At 44.9% G+C, this 6,000-nt stretch overlaps 1 protein-coding gene across 2 annotated transcripts in view; it reads left to right on the top strand.

Moving 5' to 3' along the window:
- Positions 1-538: 538 nt before the first annotated feature.
- LOC147019666 (semaphorin-3D-like) overlaps positions 539-6,000 on the top strand; it is a 137,838-nt gene continuing 132,376 nt past the window's right edge. Inside the window, exon 1 of one of the 2 annotated variants that reach the window (XM_085894269.1) lies at positions 539-688. The gene's annotated coding sequence lies outside the window, so the exon portion shown is untranslated. Of the gene's footprint in view, positions 689-1,420; positions 1,440-6,000 lie in introns of those variants that run through there. The other variant, XM_085894270.1, reaches the window with a different exon arrangement.

Genomic DNA, 6,000 nt, shown 5'->3' with positions numbered 1-6,000 from the left:
ATAGTTGAGCTCGTACCCTGGCTATATTCCGAATTTCCAGTGCAAATAGAACATACATGGCTGACCACCTTGCCTCATTACGCCCATTCCTGGTCTATTACAGTCGTGGTGAGCACGTGATGTTCCTTGGATGGTGGTATCAGAAAATGGGACGCAAGGAACAAATAGGTCTAAGGAACGCCCAACACCTGAAAGAGACCATGTTCACTACTGTGGCTGATATTTTGGTGTGTTCCTGTAAAGGTCTCTCCTTTCGGAAGGTTCTCGGCAGACAATACAAATTCCTAGAACTTGCCTTTGCCTGCAAATGTCTGTTTAAATCAATAATAAAGATTTGATGATAAATAACCAAGTGTGATGTCCTCCATTTTAAGGTTGTCTGTCCATTCTACTTGGATCCACAACTCTATCCGCCTCAGTCCTGTTAAGAAACCTTTACGGCGACCCATTGAATGTGAAGAGAAATGGGGTGTGTGCTGGTCACTGGGTGACAGTGGCTAGCCGTGGGTGTAGTGCTGAAGAGGAGGAGAGGGGTATGGACCGGGGCATGATAGTCGGTTGGGGCTCAGCTGAGGGGTGGGATCTGGGCGCGAATAAAAGTGGTGCCACGGACGTGCTTTCTCCAACGTGCTGGGAGTCGACCTGGTTATCCTGCCAAGCAGGGAGCGGCACCACCAGTCTCTGGAAGGTGGGTCCGCATGAGTCGACCCAGAGATGGGTTTAACACGCGCGCCAAGACGGGGAGACTTGGAGCCATAGAACAGATTAACAATGTTTGGACACAATTTTTTTCCTGCTTGTTCCAAATAATTTTCTCCGACAGAGACTCAGCGTGTGGGCCTGTAGTTCAATTCCCCGCACACTCTCCCACCCACTCTCTGCTGCATTCCTGAGTGACACTCAGCGGGAATGCCTACTAGCCTATCTCGTCTGAAGGTCTATCACTCGTGAGGCATGGCCAACTGACCGTACCTGCTTAACAGAACCTTCACATTGTTCAGGGACATCATGGATCGTGGTGTGTCAATGGAAGCTGGAATCTCAGTGCAGATCGGTCCACGATGTGAACATATAAATAATAATTGATGTTATCCTTTGATTGTGCAGTCATTCGCATGTGGAAGATCAAAAAGGGTCATTTCGCTGTGCGTGCTGTGTGCATGCATGTGCAGTCATGGGTAAATGCGTGTAAATTCTCTGCCGCTTACAGGAAACACTGAATTCCTTCGTTGATGTTTGACCTCACCCCCCTTGTTGTTGTTTATTTATTTATTTATTTTTGGAATGTCTACCGATATTTGGGTCCACACGTCAAACTTGTCGAAGCGCACAACACGGGGTCTCTGGGCTCGCTTCTGTATATCATAGAACTGTGAAAGAAGCGATCGTATTGGAATTCCGATGTTTTGCTTCAACTGGCATCGTTCACATCGTGATCAGTAAGTCCGTCACCTGACTGGAGGTCAATGTCATGAGCGAAAGTGGTTTTTTTATTTTTGAATTTTAAAATAGACCTTTCATCATGTGAACCTTTTTAACTTGGAACGTTGAATGGGAATACCCTTGTTTAATTAGCCTCACCCTTTAAGGGACAGGAGAGGTTACTGTGTCTGTGTGCGCGTGGGCATTGTCTGCGCGTGCACACGTATCTACTTTCATGTCATAGATCATTCATTCTCAGATATATAACGTAATCTCGATAATAATGTGACTACAATCCGGTAGGCGACATGGGTGGTCGCGAGACTAAGGCGAATTTTAAATTTGTAGATAAGAGAACACATCAGATGGCATTTTTGCCGTTGGTTGTTCCATATAGGAACATGACGAGCAACTGTCCATTCATCATTTGTGTTCGATTCCCTAACCCTACGTGAGGGAATCCCAACGCGAACGCTGGGGTGAAAGCATATAGTAATATAATTGCATACTAGTCATACAGTTTTTGATGGATCGGGCTGAAATTTTTGGACAAAGAGGTTGATTATAGTGCGCATAAAAGCGTGGAAGCCGATTTTTGATTTTCGGAAAAAAAAAATTTCGGATTTTTTTCAAAAATTTCAAAGTCCCGTTGCGAGGCAACGGTTTCGTCCATAGCAACTGTGCTCAAAAGCATTCAACTAGATCCTGGTATGAACCTACCAGTCAAGTTTCATCAAAATCGGTTGACTCCTCTGGCCTCCAGAGCTGTCCATTACAAACAAACAGACAGACAGACAGACGGAAAACCTGAGAATAACGGTCGTCTAGCGACCACCCAATATCTCCAGCCATCAGAATCACTGTTTCCGCTGATTTTTCTGAATGAAATCTGTCTTTTCATAATGTACTCCAAAAAACAACAAACAAACAAACAAACATTGCTTCGACACCTTACATTGTTGTCCAAGTCGTTTGCACCGAGCAAAATGTCCAAATCTCATTTACCCTTGATAGCTTGTTCGTAAAAAAAATGACGACAAAAGGCTGGCTGGACGGCTTCGAGACACACTTCTGAGGTGTGTAGGCTGGGTTCGAATCCCGACCCAGCTATAAACTGTCATCCCGATGCTTCATCGGCACGCACAGCGATTCATCAATGTGTGTGCCGTCCCTTGGATGGACATTATCGGGCGTCCCGTCTGCCGACATTCATTGTTGGCCGTTAAAGATCGCACAGTGTCCTTCGCGCAGAGTAGGCGAGCTATCGCCGGCACCATGAACAAATTACAAATTGCTGTCCGAACCAGCAGAGGGCACTGCATCAGCGGCACAGCAGTGCCCTCAGCAAATGATGCAACCCTGCAGCCTCGTGCTGCATACAAAAAAAACAACAACACACAGAAGCTTCTTCGTCCATATTTGCAGCTCCTCCTCGTGGAGTCACCAGAGAGGATGCCTAAAGCATCACCATCATTTAATGGTCCAACGTCACGGCACCCAAACCACATCGACCATGGTGCTGCCTCTGCTTTCGCTGCAACCGTTGCGCGGTGGGACGCACATACAGTCGATGGCATTCAAAAGGAGACCTTGGACTCGAGCATCTATTCGGATTTCGCATCCAAGCTCAGATGATAAATATGAATAAATTATATATTTCCAGATGAAAGAAAATTTGTTTCATGTCAGTCAGTCCACATATTATTGCCTGCCCAATCCAACAAAATTGGAGTACTATGACGTCATAATTGCAGGTTAGGACATCACTGGTCCAGTAAATGCGCTAGATGTTCATAGGCTTGTTGGATAAGTGCATTTTAAACATGGAAAACAGATATACAACATCACTGCATAATTTCTCCAAGTTCCATCGATAAGTTTCGTGTACTAATGACGTCATCGTTCACAATCACAATAATTGCCTTTCTGGTCTCCAGGCAAAAGAGCCTTTACTTTGGTACCACAAAGCCGACTACTCATCTCCGTTTCTTTAAATGACTGATCTCGGCTGAGACATCCGATGGAGACAGCATGCACTGTAAACATTTCAGGAAGATGTGCAATTTCCCAAGCTCAGATAAATTGAGGATTGATGAAACATGTGGGTCTTTCAGAAAAATTACATGCCTTGTTCAGCACAATTGTACACAGGTTGGGAATCCTTGTCTGGAAAATTGACATCCTGATTAGAAGAAGGTGCTTTTTGAAGTCACATCAGGAAAAGCTTTTGAGCACCGATCAAGAAAAAGAAGGGGAGCTGTAGTTTACCTGAGAGTAACAATGAATGTGACATGTGAAGCACTGAGACCTCCAAGATATGGCTACTCTATGCCGGCATAACAACTTGAAAGGCCATTAAAGTACTCTGCACACAGGTTACATGTATGCGGAACAGGTTTTCTACTTCAATCTACCAAACTGCATTTTTGAGTGCAGTGTACTTGATAGGCAGCTACGCTGTGATATTGGGAGTTTTATGCCACAACAGAGGTTCAGACATGGTATACTTCTCGAAATCAGCGATATGTAATGGAGCGTCGTTGATGGACATGCACGGCTTGCAACTACATGTGTACCTGTGATTACAGTGCAGGGATGGGATGAAGTGCCAGTTGCTTTTGGGTGAGTGAGAGTTTATGGAAAAGGGTGAGAGAGAGAGAGTGAGAGAGAGAGAGTGAGAGTGAGAGTGAGAGTGAGAGTGAGAGTGAGAGTGAGAGTGAGAGTGAGAGTGAGAGTGAGAGTGAGAGAGAGAGAGAGAGGGAGAGAGAGAGAGAGAGAGAGAGAGAGAGAGAGAGAGAGAGAGAGAGAGAGAGAGAGAGAGAGAGAGAGAGAGAGAGAGAGAGAGAGAGAGAGAGAGAGAGAGAGAGAGAGAGAGAGAGAGTAGGCGGGCCCCCGTGGCAGCTGCCGTTCCACCTCATGGATTCAGCCCCCTAGCCCCCTGCCACAATGGTCTCCTTCTTTACTTTGTCCACTCTGGAAAGCCAATGGGTGCTTGTTTGCTTCCTGCGTGTCAGCTTTCAGGCCTTACCGGCAGCGTGGTCTCCTCCTCTGCATCTTGGGGCAGCTTAGGGTCACAATTATGCTTTGTCGACCGCCTCAGGGATCCAGTGGTTAAAGCATCTGTTGGGTGATGAGATGCTTTCTGTCTGCACATCCCTTTTACTGCGCACAAGAGCCTTTTTAAAAAGTCACATTTTATGTTCGGGTCAAACACCATATAATAACAATGTATGTTAGAGAGGCAAAGGGCAGGATTTGGGCAACAGACTGAATTTTAAAGTGCGTATCATTAAATGTACCTCACTGTTTACAATCATTTTAAATGATTATGGTTTAAATAATACAGTACAGCATACCAATATGAATATGCTTATGGATTCATGATCTGGTCTCCAAATGGGAGGTTACAATAATTGATGGTGCTCTCACATCAATTGGAGATGAGCAGTGGTTCAAAGGGCTGACAAGATAGCTGAGAAGTACGCACACTCGTCTCTAAGCTGTCTACCTTGGGTTTGAATCCCGGTCCAGCGATAAACTCTCATCCAGATGTTTCACATGCACAGCGATTCATAAGTAAGTGTGCCGTCCCTCGGATGGACATTAAACTGGGCTTCCCATCTGCCAACATTAACTGGTAGATGTTAAAGATCCAATGGTGTCCTTCGCGAAGAGTCAACGAGCTATCGCCGGCTCCATGAACAAATTAAAAAAAATTCCAACCCTAGCTACTGCTGGGAAAGCGAGGGCAAACCACCTGGCATGACTCCAGGCATAGAAAGTGCTGCAGTAGAACCATCACTCTGTATCACAGGGTATGGTATGTCGGATCCAGAATGGTTCAAATCAAGCAAGGTGGTCACCTCTACCTCAAATTTAATAAATACATAAATTATGAACCCCCTGCAGTTTGAAACAATCCCCACATATTTGGGTGCTCATAGAATAGTGTACTTTTTGCCAAGTTGGCCGGTAGAGCATGCGTGTGGGCAGCTGGGCAGGTGAGTCAGGAGGCAGGCGGCCATGCGACTAATACAGGCTAGCAAGCGGTTCTGTAGTATTGCAATGACACTTAAGTTGACGTTAACGTGCCTTGACAAACGTGAATATTGTTGAGAATCACAATTAGTTACAGGACTCACACCAAGGCCTGTAAAACACATGGGAGCGCTTTTCAGGCATTTGACGCAGGAATTAATATAACATTGTCATTACAAATAAATATTTGGTTAAACGTTTTCTTCCTTGGTTCCTCGGTTCGGAGTCGGAATCACTGGTGGCCCGAGTAATGCGAGGAAAAATTGAGGCCTGTATAAGGGCATTAGGCCAAAAGCTGTACCGATTGAATTTCAATCAATTGCAGTTTCTCTGAAAGCCAGACAGAGTGGCAGCTTAAACCTTTCTCCAACTACTTCTAATATAAGTATATCCTTCAAGTATGGACAATAAAAAAGCATGATTAAATTGTAAGAAGCCAAATTTTCCAGGCAGTTCATTCCAAGCTTATGAATGTTTATTTGATTATTCACACTTAATATAGTTATAAATGCTGTGTAAGCAGGTATTATTGTGTTCCAT

Source organism: Eptatretus burgeri, chromosome 9 (assembly GCF_056783735.1).
Source record: "Eptatretus burgeri isolate ZD-2024b chromosome 9, Ebu_testis_v1, whole genome shotgun sequence".
Lineage (NCBI taxonomy): Eukaryota > Metazoa > Chordata > Myxini > Myxiniformes > Myxinidae > Eptatretus > Eptatretus burgeri.
Note: the sequence above shows the minus strand (reverse complement) of the source record. Positions and strands in the feature narration are given on the sequence as shown.